General features: G+C 43.9%; 1 protein-coding gene across 3 annotated transcripts in view; it reads left to right on the top strand.

The window, feature by feature from the left end:
• GTF2F2 (general transcription factor IIF subunit 2) overlaps positions 1 to 22,939 on the top strand; it is a 115,692-nt gene that overhangs the window by 91,234 nt on the left and 1,519 nt on the right. The gene's annotated exons all lie outside the window — the stretch shown is intronic.

A 22,939-nucleotide genomic window follows, 5' to 3' on the forward strand; every position in this document is an offset into this window, starting at 1 on the left:
CTTGCAAAATCTCTTTTTACTGTTGTTCTGCTCCTGTTGTGTTAGTAGCTGAAGTTCCATTCCATGGTGTTTTGAGAATCACAGTAGTGAGTAATGAGCCACATCTATTCCTGGATTCTCAGGATTTCTGGCTTCACCAAGAAGCCAATAAAAAATGTTCTAGAATCTAAAAGATTGCTGCATCATGGGTGTGTAGATTTCTCCAGAGTGCTTGAGTAGATCTCTCTGAAACAGCTGGTGGAATCTGCCACAGCATGCAGGATCATGCTGTAATTGTTTGTTTTTGTTTTTTTGTTTAGCTCATTTTTATACTGCCCCATATGCAAATCTCTTGGTGATTTACAATTTTAAAACACAAACAACAATTAAAGCATTCAATGTAAAATTCATCACCCCTCAAAACTGGCACAAAAATTTTGATCTGTGTTGATTCTAAATAAATTAAATTAAATTAAATTAAATTAAATTAAATTAAATTAAATTAAATACATACATACATACATAATTCTGACAGAAATGCTCTCTCTGAACCCCCTCGTCACTTCTTCCATATTACCCACCTTTGTCATATCCTCAATAAACAGCTTTTCAGAACAAGAATTGCCTCTGAATATTTTGTGCAGGGTAGATAGACATGCCCACAGTAAACAAATTTCTTAAATTGCAGTCATTAACACTGAAGGCTAGTTTGCAGAGAGTGATGGCAAGATTTCCTGAATATTTTTGTTTGTTTGTCACATTCGATATCACCCTATATAAAATCAAACAACCCAAACCTAAAAATCATATAAACAGATTAAAATTAACATAAATAAAACTTTAAAACATCATAAACTAAAAAGCTGATGAAACAGGTGTGTTTTCAAAAGTCGTTTAAAAACAACCAGAGATGTGGAGATTCTGATTTGATTTGGGAGTGTGTTTCAGAGCCTTGGGGCAACCGTAGAGAAGGCCCGGTTTTGGGTCGCCACCAAACAAGCCAGTGGCAACCGCAACCGGACATCCCACAATGAACTTAATAGGCGGCAGGGTTCATGAAGAAGAAGGCGCTCTCTTAAATACCCTGGGGCCAAGCCATTCAAGGCATTTGAATCCAGTTCGAGGGCTGTGGGCCACCTCCAGCCTCAAAGGCAGGATGCCTCTGAGTACCAGTTGCAGGGGAGTAATGGCAGGAGAGAGGGCACACCCTCAATTCCTGCCTGTGGCTTCCAGTGGCATCTGGTGGGCCACTGTGCGAAACAGGTTGCTGGACTAGATGGGCCTTGGGCCTGATCCAGCAGGGCTGTTCTTATGTTCATTTACAGTATAGGTAATAACTAGCACTTTCTATTTTGCCTGGAAACTAATTGGCAGCTAGTGCAGTACTTTTAATAGGGATAATAATGTGCTCTCTATAGAGACCAACCTGGCCGCCGCTTTCTGTACCAATTGCAGTTTCCGGGCTACGTACAAAGGCAGCCCAACGTAGAGTGTATTGCAGTAGTCGTCTGGATTTTACCAGCATATGCACCATTTATAAGATTGATTGTCTCTAGAAATGGATGTAACTGGCATATCGGCCGAAGCTGATAAAAAGCACTCCTGGTCATTGCCTCAAACTGAGATTTCAAGGAGAAGTTTAGGTCCAGAAGTACTCTCAAGCTACTTACCTGATCTTTCAGGGAGAGTGTAACCCCATCCAGAGCAGACAGATCCGGCCTCCCAGAACAAGTAGTGCTGTCTTGTTCGGATTAAACTTCAGTTTGTTCTCCCTCATCCAGCCCATTATCGATTCCAAGCAAGCATTTAGAGAGGTTAAGCTATCTCTTTACAAAATTGATATGGAGAAATAGTTCTGGGGTTTTAAAAAATATTAACACCCTGCACCAAATCTCCCGATGATCTCTCCCAGCAGTTTCATGTAGATGTTAAAGAGCATTGGAGATAGAATGGAGCCCTGTGGGACTCCATACAAAATAGCTCTTGCTTTGAAGAGCAACAATCTCCAAGTGACACTATCTGGAATTTGCTAGAGAGATAGGATCAGGACCACTAGAATGCAGTGCCTCCTGCTCAGGAGCTTCAGAAGGATACAGTGGTTGATGGTATCAAAAGTCTCGAAGAAATCCAAGAGAATCAACAGGGTCACATTCTCCATGTCGAGTCCTAATTGGAGATCATCCAGCATGCCGACCAAGGCAGTCTCCACCCTGTAGCCTGCCCAAAAGCCGGTTTGAAATGGGTCCAGATAATCTGCTACTTCCAAGACTGACTGAAGCTGAGATGCCACCACCCTCTCAATCATCTTGCCCAACCATGGGAGATTGGAGACAGGCCTATAAATGCCTAGCTCTGAGGGATCCAATGCAGGTTTCTTCAAAAGTGACCTAACAGTTGCCTCCTTGAGACAAGGGGGTATCCTGCCGTCCCTCAGAGAGGCATTGATGATACTAACAAGATTCTCTCCAATAATACAAATATAACAATAACTTCCCTGCTAGATTGTATAAGCCATGTAGGGCAAGGGTCAAGAGAACAAGTGGTAAGGCAAACTTCTCCAAGCAGCTTGTCCACATCCTTGAGAGTCACAGACTGAAACTGATCCAACCTAACCATACATGAGGAGTTGCTGGACACCTCCATAATAGACTCTGCAATAACTGTGGAATCCAGTTGGCTCAAACCCAAGAGATTTTATCTGCAAAAAACTCATTAAAGGTGTCACAATGGCTCTAAATTCTGATTCAAGGGAGGTGGGACACGTACTAGTCCCCTCCCAACCCTGGACAACTCTGCTGGATGTGAGCTTGCAGATGTAATGCACACAAAAAGAAAATGCATGCGTTGCCTGAGCATAGATCTTTATATGCGCTCTGTGCTATAATACGTCAGATTCGGGTCAAATCTTTCCCCACCTATGGAATCCTATTGGATCCAATAACCTTCTCTTGCAGACCATCCTAATAGGTCCTTCACCCCTGTAGAGGTGGGTTGTGGTTATCAGTCCAACCTTAACCAGGTGGTGGTCCGTCCATGACACTGGAGAAATTACAGGTGTCCCCACTCACAGAACACCATCCTGACCAGAGCAGAAGACTAAATTGAGCATGTGACCAGCAATGTGCATCAGTCCTGAGATCACTTGGGACAGGCCCATAATTGTCATGGCTACTATGAACTCCTGAGCTGCTCCTGTGAGAGTGGTCCCAAAGTGAACATTGAAATCCTCAACCACCATCAACCTGGGCAGTTTCAGTGCCAACTCTGCAACCAAGTCAGTCAGCTCAGTTAGGAATTCTGTTGGGCAGCAGGGTGGATGGTACACTAACAGAAGTCCCAATCTGTCCCTTGTCCCCAGACTTAGGTACACACATTTGATATAGGCTAATTCCCTGACAGGGTTCTTGGTACAGGAGATATTATTCTTATGAACCACAGCCACTCCACCTTTCCACCCACGTCCTCTCACTTGCTGCACAACATAATACCCTGGTAGGAGAAGCTGGGACCAGACTGGACCACTAGCCTCCGCCATCAAGGTCTGTGTGATACATACCAGGTTGGCCCCATCATCCAAGTCGTGGATGATTTCTGTTTTATTTTGGCATTACAAAGAAGCAAAGTTAGGCTCTCTGATCTCCCTTCACCTGTAATAGCCTGCTGCCACATCTCCTTCTGTTCCCCACCACCACAGCATGGTGAATAGAATAGACCAGGCCTGCTCAAATTCAGCCCTCCTGCAGATGTTGACCTATAACTCCCATAATCCCTGGCTATTGCCCACTGTGGCTGGGGGATTATGGGAGTTGTAGTCCAAAAACAGCTGGGGGGCCTAAGTTGAGCAGGCCTGGAATAGACACACCATGACACATCCTGGTTGTGTTGCTGTTGTAGGGAGCCATCTTTTGTGCAAAGTATTTTAAAGTCTCTCTCAATGTTCTGAAGTTTTTCCACAATTGCTGGACATTGTATTCTGCAGGTTCCATCATAAAGCCATGTTTTGTTTTTGTTTTGTTTTGGCAATGCCTGTCGCCTCAGTGAAGGCCCATAATCAGTTACCCCATAGATAAAGCTGTGTTGCCTGCTCTAGTGTCCTCTGCCTTTTGGCCAGCTGCTTGGCACCTAGTGGTGTGCACCGGACCGCGGAGCTGCGGTTCGGAGCTGGGGTGGGGGGTTCCATTAAGGGCGGGGGGGGGCTTTACTTACCCCTGCCGCCCTTTCCTGCGTTGGCGCCGTAAATATTGCAAAAAATCCGGGCGGCAGGATCCCTCGCCGCCCGCTTCTATTATGTATTATGGCTCTGCTCCTCCTTATTTTAAAAATCGGGGGGCGGCAGGGTGCTTCCCTGCCGCCGCCTCGAAGCCCCCTGCTGCCGCTGAAGCCCCCTTAAATCTCGTCCGGACCGGAGAAACCGCGCTCGGGCGGGCGGCAGCGAGACGTCCGTCCGCCCTCCCGCTCCCTTCCTTGCCGAGTGCGAAGTGCAGGGAGCCTTCTGCGCACGCGCGAAGAAGGAACTAGGAAGCCTTCTTCGCGCGTGCGCAGAAGGCTCCCTGCACTTCGCACTCGGCAAGGAAGGGGGCGGGCGGGCGGACGTCTCACTGCCGCCCGCCCGAGCGCGGTTTCTCCGGTCCGGGCGAGATTTAAGGGGGCTTCAGCGGCAGCAGGGGGCTTCGAGGCGGCGGCAGGGAAGCACCCTGCCGCCCCCCCGATTTTTAAAATAAGGAGGAGCAGAGCCATAATACATAATAGAAGCGGGCGGCGAGGGATCCTGCCACCCGGATTTTTTGCAATATTTACGGCGCCAACGCGGGAAAGGGCGGCAGGGGTAAGTAAAGCCCCCCCCGCCCTTAATGGAACCCCCCACCCTAACCCTCCCGAACCAAAACCACCCCTTCTCCAGACCGGTTCGGAGGCCAGTAGAATGGCCTCCGAACCGGTCCGTGCACACCCCTATTGGCACCCATCAAGATTGTGATTGAATTTGGATGTGTAGATACAGGGCAATGCACTTTGCTCCTGTACATCTTCTGGTGCAACGCTAATGGTGGGGTTCCCCCTTTTGGCACAAAGTGTGGCTGGATATAGATGGGCCAACAGACTCTCTTGTATTTTTACCATCTGGAATTCCCTCCAGAGGTGCATTCCAAATTTGTGGTGGGGCAGTAACAGCAAGAAAGGGCACTACTACTATGAATTCTTATATACGACGATGCATTTTTATATACCACTTTTCAATAAAACTTCTCAGTGGTTTGCATAGAAAAATAAATAAGATGGTTCCCTGTCCCCTAAAGGGCTCATGGTCTAAAAAAATAAACATTAGGTATACACCAGCCACAGCCCCTGGAGGGATGCTGTGCTGGGGTAGCATAGGGCCAGTTGCTCTTCCCCTGCTAAATATAAGAGAACTACCAATTTAAAAGGTGCCTCTTGTTCAGTTAGCAGGGGTAACTGGCATCATTTGTTGCTCTTGTGGGAATACAGGAGCCCACTTTGCCAACAAATTGGCAGAGTACTCAGGCTATGCTGTATGTCCCATTCATCTTATGAATGCTGCCTCGGAGTCCCTAAAGCAAGCTTGCGATTCTTTGACTATCCAAACAAGGACCTTCCCTTTCCTTCCCTTCCCTTCATACACTGCCTGATATGTGTATCTCTCAGTGGTGTACATCATCATCAACTCTTTTTATCATCTCTTTTTAAAAAAAACTTTCACTTTATCATCAACTCTTCCCTGGGTTTTCATTTTGGTCCAGTTTGCACAAGAGCTCCCAAGTCGTCTTGCATGCTTTAGCTTTCTCTGCCACAAGGTACTTATCTTATCTAATTGGACTTTTGCAGAGGTGGGGACTGTTTCTCAACTGTGCTACTCGCTCAACATTAGTGAGTGGACATCAGTCGGCACTTCCCCCTCTCCTTTGTGAAACAACAGCTATCCCGCTTCCTTACCCCGGCAGATCTTGTGCCTCAGAGCCAGCCGGGTCATCTCCTTCCAGTTACATCTTTTTGAAGATTGAGGGTCTGACAAAAAACCTAGCCTGTAAAGGAACAGAAAAAAACAGTCCTGTTTTGTTATAAAACTGTATTGCATACAAAGGCTTTTTCATTGGTGGGGACTTGGATGACTAAGAGTGTTGGTGAGCATTTTAGTTAAATGTGCGTGGGTGGTTAAGTCTCAGGTGTGTGGGGGTGGGGAGGTGGGGGGAGGATTTAAAGAGATGCCCATACCATAGACATCAAAACTTGCTTGTCTTGCTTGCTTCAGGCATAAAGGGTATGGTGGAGATGACCAGCCAGAAGAGTGTAACATGGGGAGGAGAGGGCTTCCTGCATGACTGCTGGATGCCTCACTCTTGGTTGACCTAGGAGTGACCTGCCAGATTATGGGGGTATTAAGCCAAAAGTGTAGAAAATATGTGCAGGGTTGTGAAGCTGCTGTCCAGTTGCTACTGTCATGACCATTTAAAGTGCTCTGCTGTGGATTAAACAACTTTGTTTAGAATTCATGATTTATTCACTTTTAGCTCTTTTTTTGGTGGTGTTTGGTTTCAAAAAATAAAACTCAAGAAGGAATGTGTTTGATCTTTTTGCATGTGTTTATTTGGTGCTGTGGCTAAGTGACAAAGCTGCTTGCCTGTGTATTTAAAAGTGAGGGGGAGGTGTGTGAGCAAAGCTGTTGCTGGGCAGACATAGAGAGGAAGGCATGTTATGTACCAAGAAGAGATGCTTTCCGCCTAGAGTGTCTTTCTTTTACTGCTAGTCTAGGCTGATGTCTCTTTATATGGGTGTGCTGTGAGAGCAAAGTAGTACAACAAGCCAGGATTATGAGCAGTACAAATCAGAATTCTTGGTTCATATGAGACAAACTCTCTGTTTCAGCAGCAGGGGCATTGCCAAGTATTTAAAAGATCCAGGTCTCAAGCCCACAGGGCCTGGCACAATACTCTTCCAATTTTTGAAGCCATTGGTCCTTGTTAAACCTGGTGTGCTTTGGCTAGGAGCATTGCCAGGGTCCTCGTAGGATTGGGTCTTTGGCTGAAAGTGCTTGCTTTATTTTCAAATTTCTCTCCCCTTTGCAATTGTTTCTTAAAGTGGCCTTGCCACTCTCTGTAATTTGGGGGGTGAGGATTTACTGTGGACTAATAACTCACCATTCAAACTTTTTGTGTGTGGCAGCTACGCCACTGCACAATTGTATAAAACAGTTACCCCCCACCTTCTTCTGGGCTGTCATTACCACCTCCCCCATTAAGGCTGGCCATTGTGTTGCTGCTGGGCACAAGGCCGGAATCCCCATTTGCTGAAAGAGCCAGACCCCAGCACAACTTTTTATCCTGCCCTCTGTGTGCAAATGGAAAGGGAAGGAAATGGGGAGAAAGCACTTGACTAATTCCTCATTACAAGCTTGCAGAGAGGGGCGAACAGAGGAGACAGTGATGGGGAGTGCCTGCAGGGCTGAATTGTTTTGGATTGATTGATTAAGTGCTGTCAAGTCGATGTCGACTCTTAGCGACCACATCGATAGATTCTCTCCAGGATGATCTGTCTTCAACTTGGCCTTTAAGGTCTCTCAGTGGTGCATTCATTGCTGTCATAATCAAGGGAGCTGGGTTTTTCATGAGGGAGCTGGGTTTTTTAGACTGGAATTGTTTAATTCCAGTCTAAAGCAGCCCTGGCCCCTACCCCCGCCACTTCTGCCTCCTGCTGTCCAAACAAGGTCATGGCAGGGGAAGGAAGATAAGAAGTTTGGAGCATTTAGCCAAACTTTGGGGGCATGTGCCCCTTGTGTGCAATGTTGGTGTTAATAAGCCAACTTCAGACCATAATTTCAGCTTGTGGTTTGTCAGCCTGAAATATGTCATGGTGTGTTGTTATCATGGTTTTTATGTTACATCTAAACCCAACCTATAAATTACTGGCTTCAATTCACTCCTGTGAAGGGAAAATTAAGTACTGTACTTGGGGACATCATTGAAAACCCTCCAGGTCCTCAGTGCCTATAATAATAACTGGTATGTTCCTAATTAATAATAATTGCAGACCATCAAGGGCTTAAAAGCTGGGTATCAGAAATCTCTCCACGGTCTCCTTTGGACTAGTTTGTCCTTTTTAAATGTGCATTCATTCCTTGTTAGTAATGCTTCACAAATTCAGTTGCATTGTAAGGCCATTTTTACAAGAATTACCAAAATTGACATTTTGCATTTATGATCTTTGTTCAAATGTAAAACCTAAATTTGGCTAAAATTTACATTTAGTTTTAAAATCTGTTATCTCTAGCCTTCCGGCCCATATTAGCAGCATTCACAAGTGGCATATTCTAGGGTAAAAGACTTACTTAACACCATGAAAAGGTGAAAATGCCATAATTGAAGCCTGGTAAGGGTTTATATAGTATGCAATTGTGAGGTATGGGGCAGGAAATAGTTCAGATCTTGGCTCTGCCTGAAACTCACCAGGTGGCCTTGAAAAAGCCACTGTGTCTCAGCCTCTGTCCTCCTTTTTCAATATGGGCTTGTCTTAGAAGGCTGTTGTAAAAATCACTGAGATAATGTATGTGAAGTGCTTTGAATTCTCCAGAGTGCTAATCGAGAGCTGCTATTATCCCGGGCCTTTTTATAATTCTTAGTTGTATTTACCATCTTTGTAAGTTCTGAAAATCAATGCTCAGAGCTTTTATGTTCGAACTTGGCAGCTCCTCAAAGTGTTTTCTGATTATTTTGTCATATTATGGGTTTACACATGCTATTTTAAAACATCTGTATTGAGGATCTGTTAGTATCTTTCTCAAAACCTAACAGGGAGTCTGTTTATGAAATGCATTTGTGACAGAGGCTTTTGTTTGGCAAGTGAATCTTGATGCCGTTATCAAAGATCCTGGAGCCTTTCCCCCCTGAAAAAACAAGCAAAGGAAGAATTTAAGTAGGAACACTTTTCCAAGCTTGTTTTTAAAAGCAAGGGTGGGTGTACATTTCAATACATGCAAACAAATAAGGCCTGATCTTGTTAATTTTTAAGCGACACTTACATAGATGTTGAGAACTGCTGGTTTGATGACAAATTCTGTGACTTGAGGAAGGGAAATGTGGCCAGGCACCTCTATCCCCTGCTAACTGAGCAAAGAGGCACCTTTTTAAAGTGATGATTCTCTTGTATTTAGCAGGAGGAGAGAACTGGAAAACGTACAGAAGAGGGCAACCAAGATGATCAGGGGCCTAGAGCATCTTTCTTATGAGGCAAGACTACAACACCTGGGGCTTTTTAGTTTAGAAAAAAGACATTAGTTTAGAAAAAAGACAACTGTGGGGAGACATGATAGAGGTCTATAAAATCATGCATGGGTGGAGAAAGTGGAGAGAGAGAAATTCTTTTTCCTCTCACACAACACTAGAAATTCACTCCATGTCACTCCATGAAATTGATTGCCAGGAGGTCTAGGACCAACAAACGGAAGTAATTTTTCACACAATGGGTGATCCACTTGTGGAACACTCTGCCACACGATGTGGTGACAGCCAACAACCTGGATGGCTTTAAGAGGGGTTTGGATAACTTCATAGAGGAGAGGTCTATCAACGGCTACCAGTCGGAGAGCTGTGGGCCACCTCCAGCCTCAAAGGCAGGATGCCTCTGAGTACCAGTTGCAGGGGAGTAATGGCAGGAGAGAGGGCATGCCCTCAGCTTCTGCCTGTAGGCTTCCAGTGGCATCTGGTGGGCCACTGTGTGAAACAGGATGCTGGACTAGATGGGCCTTGGGCCTGATCTAGCAGGGCTGTTCTTATGTAACTGGCCCTATCCATCCCTAACACAGCATCCCTGCAATGGCTGCTGCTGGTGTCTCTTATGTGTATTTTATCATTTTGAGTGCAGGCAAGCATTTCAGTCTGACTGCAACCCTAACCCTTTTCTCCTCGGGGCTTCCAGAGAATATTGGCTAATATCCAAACTAATGTTGCACACTTATAGCATGTCATGTGTGCAATAGGGGAAGAATGATTTTTTTCAAGTCTTCTCCTCCCTTTTGCTTCCCTCTGTGCCTTCCAAAAATATTTTTGGGAGGCACAGAGGGCTTCAGAAGGAAGGGGAGGGTCATTAAAAATGGCCTTACCACTATTGTGTGCATGACTTTATTCAGCACTCATGTTAGTCTGGATGTCAGCTATTTTTCCTTGTAATTCTTAGTTGGTTGATAATTATCCTCACAATGCCAAAGAGAGAGAGGCCTAAAGAGTTTCCCTATGCCATGTCAACCTACAGACCCACCTCTCCCATCCAGTTACATCCCCGTCTGGTTAGATAATCTCAGATGGCCCTTCTGTTGGTTCCTGATTTCCGAGATATTCGGGGCTCTAGGACCCATGAAAGGGCCTTTTCAGTTGCTGCCCCGCTCCTCTGGAACTGTCTTCCCCTACAGATCCGGCTAGCCCCTTCCTTACTGATCTTCAAAACGCTATTGAACACTTTTCTTTTTCATCAGGCTTTTGCCCTGTAGTTTATTTTTCTGTTCTTTGGTAGTTACTTTAGTTTTTAATTTAGAATGTAATTTTTAATGTTGCTTGTTTGCATGTTGTTGTGCACTGCCTGGAGTCTTCGGAGTGGGCAGTATATTAAATGTCTCAAATAAATAAACAAATAAGCTTCAATAGAAAATTATAGGGGATTATAGTTGGATGTTGCCCAGGCTTACAGTTAATGCTACACTTTAGATCTCACACACACGCAAATAAAAATTACAGAAGTAAAGTGATCCTCAGATTGTGCAGTATTTCTCGGCCTAAGAGCCATGCTACAGGAGATGGAGCAAGCCATCATTGTTTGTTCTTGTGTCTGTTTCCTTCCTTTCTAAAGCAGGGTATGTGTGGTCTAATGGGTGGTTTTATTTCCAATAAAAGGTGTGCACAGATGAGGTGAGCTGGCTGCACCTTACTTCCGCTATACTCTGTCACTTCAGGCACTTTTCTCCAGAGCCCAGCTCTCTCTTGGTGTTGGAGCCAGGTTGGGAGAACAGTGGCTTGAGCAGTGTAGTGTAGGGAGGTTGGGTGAGGGAGGAGGGAAAGCTCCACTCCTGTCAGCTGTGCACATCTTGTAAAAATTCTTTCTCACCCATTCTTCGATGTATATGAACAACTCATATGGGTGCCCCTATTGCATCCAGCTGGACACTTTGCGTTTTATAGCAACAAGTAGGGATGTGCGAACCGGTTTGGATCCGAACCGGTTCGGATCTGAACCGGTTCCGGTTTGGCGGTTCGATCCGAACCGAACCCCCCTGGTTCGGTTCGGATTCGAACCGAACTGGGGGGGTTCGGTTCGGACCAGTTCGTACTGGTTCGGACACCTGAAAATTGGTAGTATGGTAGCTGGCACCCAGGGGTACCTGTCATCCAAACCCCAAAGCAATCGGACACTTGTACGATTTTTTATGAATTTTTGAAAAATAATTTTATTTTTTTCTCATAGGATATAATGGGACTCGAACCAGGCCATTATTACCTATTGTGTAGCACCCATGGGTGCCAACAACCATGCAAACCCTGAAGCAATCAGACACCCCTATGATTTTTTATGAATATTTGAAATATTTTTAATTATTTTTCTCATAGAGTATAATGGGACACGAACCAGTCCATATCCCCTATTGTGGAGCACCTAGGGGCACAAAACCGGGGTGGGTGGTAGACAGGCAGGGGTGCCTACCACCCAAAAAATCCCAAGGCAATTGGACACTCCTCTGATTATTGGTGAATTGTTAAATTATTTTTGAATCCCTCATAGAGAATAATGAGGATTGCAGCAAATGTATAGCTTCACGTCGGGGAGAAAGGGGTGTCGTAGAATGCAGTGTGGTGGCTGGTAGTTCCTAGGGTGGGCAAGGAAGCTACCTGAATTATTTGAAAGGAATTGGGCAAAGGGGTGATTTTTGGTTAATTGTTGAAGTTTACGTGTCTTTAAGGTTTTCCCCCATTAGATATAATGAAGGGTGTATCGCTTCACGTCGGGGGGAAAGGGGTGGCCTAGAGTGGTGTGGGGTTGGTGGTAGTGCTGGTTATGGGCAGGGAAGCTACCTGAATTTTTTCAAAGGATTTGGGCAGAGGGCTGATTTTTGGTTAATCGTTGAAGTTTACGTGTCTTTAAGGTTTTTCCCCATAGAGAAGCATTGAGGTGTCAGCAGCCCCATAAGTGCACTTGGGGGTGCTGGGGTGGCCCAGAGCGAGTGGTGGTGTAGTGCACATAGGGTGCCAACCACCCCCATGGGTTTCTAACCCATGGGGTACAGGGTTCTGTTGTTTCTGAGGTATTGAGTGTGGATTCTATGATAGCAAATGAGATTTTCAATGAGACACCATGAATCCACTCTAATATGCTATCATAGAATCAACACTCAATACCTCACCCTAGGAACTACCAGCCACCACACTGCACTCTACGACACCCCTTTCCCCCCGACGTGAAGCTATACATTTGCTGCAATCCTCATTCTCTATGAGGGATTCAAAAATACTTTAACAATTCACCAATAATCAGAGGAGTGTCCAATTGCCTTGGGATTTTTTGGGTGGTAGGCACCCCTGCCTGTCTACCACCCACCCTGGTTTTGTGCCCCTAGGTGCTCCACAATAGGGGATATGGACTGGTTTGGGTCCCATTATACTCTATGAGAAAAATAATTAAAAATATTTCAAATATTCATAAAAAATCATAGGGGTGTCTGATTGCTTCAGGGTTTGCATGGTTGTTGGCACCCATGGGTGCTCCACAATAAGGAATAATGGTCTGGTTCGAATCCCATTATATCCTATGAGGGAAAAAAATAATTTTCAAAAATTCATAAAAAATCGTACGAGTGTCCGATTGCTTTGGGGTTTGGGTGACAAGTACCCCTGGGTGCCAGCTACCATCCTAGCTACTTTTTGAGGTCCGAACCAGTTCGGTTTGGATCCGAACCGAACCAGGGGGTGGTTCGGACAAAACCAAAACCGAACCACCCCCTCCTGGTTCGGACCCAGTTCGGACCCGAACCGGGCGAACCGGTTTTATGCACATCCCTAGCAACAAGATGAAACCCTTTAGGTACTTGATTCATGAATAAGGTTCAGTCATCTGTATGAGAACATCATAAAGTGGCCATGAAGACTGTTAGGGTACCAGCTGACAGAAAGAACAAGGTCTGTGCCTGCTCTGTTGAAGTGAAGGTTCAGTGTGGCCATATTCAACACTGGCTACATACATTGCTTGTCTTTTACTGCAAGTTCTCTGGTACACTGGTAAAACATGGTAAATTTATTAGAAGCTTTCAAAGCTTCTTTTACTAAGCATTTGCAGCACTGTATTTGTTAATATAAATGTTTAAGCATTTGCATTTCCCATTTCAGCTGTTTGAAATGCACTCTTTTCCTCTGTCAGTTTGTTATTTTTAACGTGTATTCTTTTTCATCTCTATAAAGTACATGATTTGGGTGCTTTATGCTTGACTGTTGGTTGATTACTGGATGTCAGTAGTAATTAGCTGTAAAGTTGGCAGCTTGACAGAGAGTAGGTTAATTTCATTTAGACTTTGTTCGTGGTCCTCATGGGCAATTTTGTATTAACAACATTTGTTCCTGTCAGTTCAACTGTGTGACTTCGATTGTGGAGAGTCGTCCAACATAATTATTATAAAATATAGTATGCTTATCCTGCACGTAAGGATTAATGTATGAAGCTCTGATGCTAGGCCCAGTTCAGGAAATTAAGATTTGCTTGGGTTTACTCCCCAAGTATTCATGTATCAGATTGGTGCACCGTGCCAGCGTGGTGTAGTGGTTAGAGTGCTGGACTAGGACTGGGGAGACCCGAGTTCAAATCCCCATTCAGCCATGAAACTAGCTGGGTGACTCTGGGCCAGTCACTTCTCTCTCAGACTAACCTACTTCACAGGGTTGTTGTGAAAAAGAAACTCAAGTATGTAGTACACCGCTCTGGGCTCCTTTGAGGAAGAGCGGGATATAAAAGTTAAAATAAATAAATAAACAAACTATAATATCCATATACATATATCAGTATGGTCAATCCAAAATGGTCCAAAACCATAATATATTTTGATTTCCTGACTTCTTTTTCTAATATTGGTCTATCACTTGTGGCTTGACTATTCATGGGGCTGTGCCAAGAATCTGTTATCAGAGGTGGACAATATTTCCAGGAGATATGACTCCTTTGTAAAAAATTTCTTTAGAGCCTCTTTGGGAACTCTTACTGACTTAAGTAGTTTCTGGCTTTCTTTTGAAAACTTCTCTCTTTAGATAAACTCAGATTAACTGCTGCTGGATCAGGCCCAAGGCCCATCTAGTCCGGCATCCTGTTTTGCACAGTGGCCCCCCAGATGCCACTGGAAGGCCACAGTGAGCAGTTGAGGGCATGCCCTCTCTCCTGCCATTACTCCCCTGCAACTCAGAGGCATCCTGCCTTTGCCAACATTGAACCGCATTTGCCATTTTGTCACCCACTCCCCCAGTTTGGAGAGATCCTTTTGGAGCTCCTCACAATATGTTTTGGATTTCCCTACCCGAAAGAGTTTGGTATCATCTGCAAATTTGGCCACCTCACTGCTTACCCCTACTTCTAGATGATTTGTGAATAAATTAAAAAGCACCAGTCCCAGTACAGATCCCTGGGGGACCCCACTACTTACTTCCCTCTATTGTGAAAACTCTCCATTTATACCTACCCTCTGTTTCCTGTCCTTCAACCAGTTAGCAGTTCACACATGTACTTGTCCCCTTATCCCATGACTGCTAAAGTGTTTGATGAGAAACTTTGTTGAAAGCTTTTTGGAAGTCTAGTATATTATGTCAACTGGATCACCTTGATCCACACACTTGTTGACACTCTCAAAGTACTCCAAAAGGTTTGTGAGGCAAGATTTACCCTTGCAGAAGCCATGCTGGTTCACTCCCAGCAGGGCCTGTTCTTCTTTGTGCTTTACAATTTTATCCTTGAGGATGCTTTCCATCAATTTGCCTGGAACAGGCCTGTAATTTCCCGGATCACCCCTGGATCCCTTTTTGAAAATCAGTGTTACATTTGCCTTTTTTCCTGTCCTCTGGTACGGAGCCTGATTGCAGGGATAAGTTATATTTAGCAAGGAGGTCGGCATTCACATTTGAGTTCTTTGAGGACTCTTGGATGGATGCCATCCGCCCCTGGCAATTTGCTAGTTTTCAGTTTTCAGCATTGTCAAATATTAGTAGAGCAGCAAACATTGCTGAAGAACAACTAGCATAGCTTTTACTAAGTGAAATCTTGGCTCCCTCACCAACCTTTCAGAATTATTTTTGAGGCTGTCAGCAAGCCGGTATATAGAGGTGGTTTGGTAGACTTTGGTGGTTTCCACACTAGGGATTTCGTCTGGAATTGCAACCATTTCACTCTATAAAGAAACTTCAAAATGACCTCTTTAATGCGTAAAAGATATCAAAATAACTTATAGATTTTTATACAAACATGTAAGCTAAAACAAGACCAAGAAATTGTTTCGGTGTAATACACTATCCTCAGTGCTCCATATAGCATGCCAGCTGAAGGCACTTAAATAAAGAAGCTGAGAACTGAAAGCAGCAAACAGATAATAGAGAACACATGAGGGAGGAGAGAGCAGACCTTTTGCTGAGAAGATATTAACTCTTTCGGTGACCATTATATCTCATTGCTTCTTTCATCTCATCCTTAACATTAATATTAAGTTTCAGTTGTTCTGTGAACATTGCTTTCTTGATCTCTTACATATTATTAAATTCCCTTCAACAGACAATATTGACACTTTTGTTTTGGTCACTTTTCCATTGTGTTCTCCTTTCATATGGCCCATGGTTTTGTTTGACTTCTATTATGTGCATATCAGCCCAATGTTCTTTATATCTTTTCATTAGTGGTCTTCCTGTTTCTCCAAAATAGAATGCTGCACATTCCACACATTCAATTTCATACACTACCCCCTTCACCTTGCACCAGCCCTTGTGCTCCTCACAGAGAGAATCTCTCCCTTCACATCTATTATCATAGAACCAGGATTTGAATAAATGTTGTTTTAAAGTTTTAGGTGCTGTACAAACAACATTAGCCTTAACTCCATGTCTGCTCCAAAGTTTTCTGTACCTACCATGCAAACCAACTGTTACAAAGGGTGTTTTTAAAGCTGGCCATCTTATCACAAACCTTACACCCCTACACCTACATAGTGCAAGTTTATAACCATTAACTTGAATAAACTCTTCAGTCTTTTCCCTAAATATCACAGTGCGTTCTCTAGATGACATGCTTATAGCCCTTTGTATTACATTCTTAACTATCTGCTCCTTTACTGTTCTGGGATGTGCTGAGTTACTATTAATTAAAATCTCCTTTTTCGTGGGCTTCCTATACCACCTAGTTTCCATGTAGCCATCGCTAATTTGGATTTCAGTATCTAAAAATGATAACCATCCCTATTCATTAGGTTGTTCCCTCATTAATCTTATACTCCCTAATCTATTGAGCTCTCTAAACTTTCTATCAGCAGGACCTAATTCTAGTAATAATCAAGATATCATCAATATGCTATAATATAATATAGCACTTAGCAATAGCAATAGCACTTACATTTATATACCGCTCTATAGCTGGAAGCTCTCTAAGCGGTTTACAATGATTTTAGCATATTGCCCCCCAACATTCTGGGTACTCATTTTACCGACCTCGGAAGGATGGAAGGCTGAGTCAACCTTGAGCCCCTGGTCAGGATCGAACTTGCAACCTTCTGGTTACAGGGCGGCAGTTTTACCACTGCGCCACCAGGGGCTCTTAATATTGATATAATACAATATTATATCTTGATCTATATACCTCCTCTCAATAGCATTCATATAGGAAGTAGCAAGTAAAGGTGCAAATCGGTTTCCAAGCCTTGCTTTTGTGAGAAATACTTTCCATTAAATCTAAACACATTACATTGTAAACAGTCAGCACTCAATCAATCAAAATCCTTAATTGATAAACCATAACAGTTATTTATTTGTTTATTTATTTTATTTTAAATATTTGTTTGTTTGTTTGTTTTTACCTTTTCTGTTTCTATCTTCCTCCAAGGAGCCCAGAGCGATGTACGACATACTTAAGTTTCTCCTCACAATAACCCTGTGAAGTAGGTTAGGCTGAGAGAAAAGTGATTGCCCCAGAGTCACCCAGCTAGTATCATGGCTGAACAGGGCGGCTCACAACAATAAAATAGATACGATGTAAAATAAAACTAATAAAATTAACCAAATTAAGTAAACAAGTTAAAGGTCAGGCTAAAAACACACTAACAATTAAGTTTCAAATTAAAAATATTTTAAAACCTTAAAATTGAGAATTGTAAAAACTTAAAATTAAAGAACCTACCAGATATAACCAGAGATGGAACATCCCTCCCATATCCAGGTTGGAAGCCAGACTGGAAAGGATCTAAGTAATCAGATTCATTCAGGACTACCTGGAGTTTAGACGCCACAACACTCTCCAACATCTTGCCCAAGAAGGGGAGGTTTGAAGCTGGTCAGATGTTTCATCTCCTCTTATTCCAGAGCAATGAGAAGCGCAGGAACTGAGCCTTTCTAAGCACGATTTTACTCGGTCTACACACACTTTAGCAGGCTTCTGTAGTCCTAAAGGTAAAGTTATGCCGTCGAGTCGGTGTCGACTCCTGTCAACCACAGAGCCATGTGGTTTTCTTTGGCAGGGGAGGAGGGTTTACCGTTGCCATCTCCCGTGCAGTTTGAGATGATGCCTTTCAGCATCTTCCTGTATTGCTGCTGCCCGATACAGGAGTTTCCCATAGTCTGGGATACACACCAGTGGGGATTTGAACCAGCAGCCTCCTGGGTACATGTACACTATATATTGTAAAGCAATTAGTTATTTTGACATTTTGTCCCATTAATTTGCAACACATCAGGAAACAGAACAAAGATTTGTTCCACCCCAAACAAGTCTCTTCGTTACTTTATGTCTTTGAATTTTAAAAGAGAGGTGTCATGTGTATGACACCCCTAAGGGGGGAGAGGTGTGTGCCTGCTGGAACGTATGTTTTATCTAAGCAGGCCTCTTGCCGAACAAAATGAATGCCTCCGGTCCTGGCTAAGCCAGTCCAGACTTGGGGGGGGGAGGAGGAGGAGAGATTCTTGTCTCCCCTAATGTCTCTTTTATTGCTAGTAACAAAAAGAATAACAAAAGCAGAACACAGTCATTGACATAAAGTCAAGGTGCACACTTGAGTAGAGGTATGCAGTTTCAAAATACAGTAGCAAGTACGCTAATGGAACAAAAACAAATGCAAAAGGCAAATCTCAGAATAAAATGTAATTTCCCCCGAGAGCTTGCTAAAACACTTTCAAAGTACCAAAATTTTCTCTTGTGGACATCATAAATTTGTCAGAGTGCGAAACCTTAATTTGTTCCAACTCTTTCATAGGGGTTACGATTGCACCTAACAGACAAGACCACAGTTAAATATTCAGACAGATGGGATAGAGACTGCATGCATGCAGCATTTCTTCCTTTTGAAGGCACCCCTACAGACAGTTTTTGTCCACTGAAAGGGTTATTTGTGCAGAGAGCATGTTGCTCCTGCTTCTTTTGCTGTATGGCTTTGTTGGCACATGTGATGAATTGCTGCCACCTGGTGGGGTTGATGTCTCTCTATCTGAGGAATCCTGGGAGCATTTAAATTACAAGAGTGAAAAGAGACGTAACATTAAGTATAGTGGAAGGAGTCTGAACATGCATTCACTCCCCTAAAAATACATTATGGAGTATGTGTTTAAATTGCTTTCCACCCTTAAAATGTTGTGTCGGTGTTCACCCAAAGAGGGTGAAAAACAAGAGAGACAAGAGGAGTCACATTTAAGCTTAAAGACAAATGAACTCTGATTCCATATCTCCAAATAGATTCCCCACTCCCCTCAATAGTGGGAGCAAAAATCATTTGTATGGAGAGCCTAAACGGCTACTTACCCGACTCTTCTAGCCAGGTCAGGTCTCATGTTGCAGTAGAGAACCACTCACCTTCCCCTCTTCATTCTGCTTAAAGAACTATAGGAATTTCCCATTGTTTGTCATTCCACCCATTGTCTTTAGTGGGGACTGCTCTTGTCCTTCAGGGACCCTATAAGTCAATTTTGTGCTTCTGCTGCCTCGGTCCAGGGCTTGCCCTCCTATGACTGGCAGAGATTGGCAGCCACCTTGGGCAGAAGATTTTGGGCACTACTGTATTTAAAAGGTGTTAGTTCAGTTATTTATTTAATCTTGGGAAGACATCACTTGGATTTTTCTACCTGAGCTGTGAAAATATCTTTGAATGGATCTGTCTTTGTCTGTGATGCAGGCTGCTTTAGCTTTCAGGTCTCCATTTTGGTGTCTTGAAGGAGGTGGAGAGAGCCCTTTCCAGGTGCCTAGCAACAGCAAGAATAGTGGGTCAAACAACCCAAAGGACTAAAGAGCAGCAAGTCACACTATTTAAACATTTGAGTTCCGTTCCAGTTCAAATGCATCAGGATTTTAAAACTATTTTAAAAATAGTTTTTAATAGATTACATTTTTTTTGTTATGGTTCAGACACTGTCTTTAAAAAAGTGATTTGGTAACCAGTTCAAACACTTCTAAATACCTTTTACAAGGTAATATCAAACTCTTTTCCTTGTAGTATAACCATATAAAGTGAATGCAGTCATAATTATCTGAGGAAAAATATTCTTTTTTAAAAAATGTGTTTACTTTTGAATTTTTAGAGCAATTTTTTTCAAACAAAATAAATACGAGATGAAAAAATGGGATAATAAAACATTAATTGTGCAACTGCAGTAGATTTAAGGAGACAGGAGTCCAGAGCTGAGCACTGGCCTAATGAACACAGTGACTCGTGGCCTACAGAAAGGAAAGCAGCAGTAGAGTCAAGCCAAGCGCAGCATGAAGATACATAATAAACATTACATCGAAAAATAGTCACTCACCGGTGAGGTGGTTAATAGGCAGGAATGATCAGAATTCCACTCACCAATTCCATATAACTATAGAGCGAACTTAGAATAACACATCCTGATTTCTGATTTGATTTGGGATCTCCAGTTGTTGTGGGGTTCTCTTTACAGAGTCCTAGAAGTTGCCTGGTGATCTCTACCTCCTCCCCAGCTCTGGGGTTGGGAGGAAGACTAAAGGTTGTTCAGCTGTTGTATGGCCAAGGCCCTCAAAGCATCTTGGTCAGACTGCTCCCCACCCCTCTCTGACTCACACACACCCCAAACCAGGGAAGGGAGACTTGGCTGGGTTGCCTCAACTGAGCAGAATCCAAATAGGCACACACTGTGTCTCCCTTTCCTGCTTGAAAGAGCAAGTCTGTTTTCCTTGGCTACTCTTCAGGGGTAGGTGGCCACAATTTTGGACTGGCAATGAAGTCCAGTCAAAAAACTGCAGGTTGTTGATATCTGTCTTTTGCTGGAAATCCCAAGCAGCCCTGAACAGTAAGTAACTAGCAACAGAGAGTTGGTAGGGTATAACTTCCATAGCATTTTAAGCACTATTTAACAGCCTTGTACAAAAGGATGTACTTTGGTATCCTAAATAACGATACTGGATAAACCAGACTCTCATTGCAGGATACTCAAAATCCACACTCACCCACCCCTGTGCCTAAGGATAACTATAAACTGCATTTATTTATTTATACATACATACATACATACATACATACATACATACATACATATTTTTATACCAAAATTTTCATCTCTGAGCAATTTACAATTAAAATCATTTAAAACATTAAAACAATTAAAATCATTTAAACATTAACATCATTAACATTAAAATAATTTAAAACCAACATTAAAAATTCTAACCATAAATCTAATTAAAAGCCTGGGTGAATAAATGTGTCTTCAGTGCCTATTTAAAAGCTGCCAGAGATGAGGAGGCTCTTATTTCAACAGGGAGTGCATTCCAAAGACCAGGGGCAGCAAAGGAGAAGGCCCATTCCTGAGTAGCCGCCAAACAAGTTGGCGGCAACTGCAGATGAACCTCTCCTTAACAGGTGGTGGGGCTCATGATGAAGAAAATGTTCTCTTAAATACCCAGGGCCTAAGCTGTTCGGGGCTTTATAGGTCTTAGGTTGTTTATCTCAAGAAACAGACGCAGCTGGCGTATCAGCCGAAGCTGATAGAAGGCACCTCTGGCCACTGCCTCAACCTGGGACACCAGGGAGAGGTTTGATCCAGAAGCACCCTCAGACTGCATACCTGTTCCTGTTCTGGGGGAGCATGACCCCATCCAGAACCAGCAGGTCAACATAGTCTCCCAAGTTCCGACCCTGCACAATAAGTACCTCTGTCTTATCTGGATTCAGCCTCAGTTTGTTATCCCTCATCCAGCCCATTACTGCCTCCAGGCAGGCATTTAGAGAGGTTATCCCTTCTCCCGATGATGTTGACATGGAGAAATAGATTTGGGTGTCATCAGCATATTGATAACACCCTGCACCCAATCTCCTGATGATCTCGCCCAGCGGTTTCATGTAGATGTTAAACAACATCAGAGACAATATGGAGCCCTTAGGGATACCATATGAAAGTTCAGATTTTAAAGAACAGTCTCCAAGAGACACCATCTGGAATCTGCCCATGAGGTAGGAGCAGAACCACTGCAAAGCAGTGCATCCCACCCCAAATCCCCTCAGACATTCCAGAAGGACACTATGGTCAATAGTATCGAAAGCCGCCAACAGGTCCCAAAGGACCAACAGACTCCCTCTGTCAGTTCCCAGTTGGAGATCATCCAACAAGCCTACCAAGTTAATCTCCACCCCAAGAGCCCAAAAGCCAGTTTGAAATGGGTCTATATAATCAGTTTCCTTCAAAACCGCCTGGAGCTGGGAGGCCACCACCTTCTCAGTCACCTTGCCTGGCCATGGACGGTTGGAGACAGGCCTGTAGTTGCTCATCTCTGAGGGATCCAAGGCAGGCTTCTTCAGAAGTGATCTAATGGTTGTCTCCTTAAGACAAGGAGGCATCCTGCCCTCCCTCAGAAAAGCATTTATAATCTCTACCAGGCCTTCTACAACAGCCTCCCTGCCAGATAATATAAGCCATGCCGGGCAAGGATCAAGAGGACAGGTGAGGCTCCTCCACAGAGTACCCAGGAAGGAGAAGTTGCTATACCATTTGTACTGGCATAACAATTTTTAATTTTTTAAAAAAAATAAAATAACATTTTTGCCATTCAATAAGATCAGGAATTGAAAGAGCATGAACTAGGTTGGAAGAGGCTCCATTGAGTGTGACATTTCACTCATGTAGTTCTGGATCCAAGTCACTTGTGCTAGAGAGAGAGAGAGAGAGAGAGAGAGAGATTTTTAAAATGGTGGGTGGCCTTTGTTCTTCCAACTCCTAGAATTGCAGTATATACATACCAAGGCTCTTCTCACGAGCAGCAGGAACTGGGCTAAGGGAGTCCAGCCTGGTTCCTGCTGCTCATGTGCAGCTCCCGGCGGAGGCTCAACTGCCAACCCACTTACAAAGCCCGCCACTTAACCCGGGTTTGGGGTGCAAAAGCGCCCCAAAACTGGGTTAAAAGATCACATGTCGCAGCGACTCATGAGCAGCCTCCCGACCAGGGGGCTACAACAAGCCGCCTGGTGTCGGGAGGCTCCCCACAAGGCACTGCACACTTGCACAGTGCCTTGTGGAGCTTCCAGGGGGCCCGAACCCCACTGCCCAAACCAGCTCCATGATTTAGCCAGCAATCATCTGGGTGGCCGATCGGCTGCCCAGGGAGGGCTCCCTACTCGTCTGTGAGGAGAGCGGGTCAAGCCCGCTCTCCCTGCAAACCATCTGGGCTGTGACACGGTCTGTGCAGCAGTGGCTCAAGACAATGTGGCACTTGAGGCGAGGTGTCAAATGCTGCCTTGCCCCACAGA

This window comes from Hemicordylus capensis, chromosome 3 (genome assembly GCF_027244095.1).
Source record: "Hemicordylus capensis ecotype Gifberg chromosome 3, rHemCap1.1.pri, whole genome shotgun sequence".
Lineage (NCBI taxonomy): Eukaryota > Metazoa > Chordata > Lepidosauria > Squamata > Cordylidae > Hemicordylus > Hemicordylus capensis.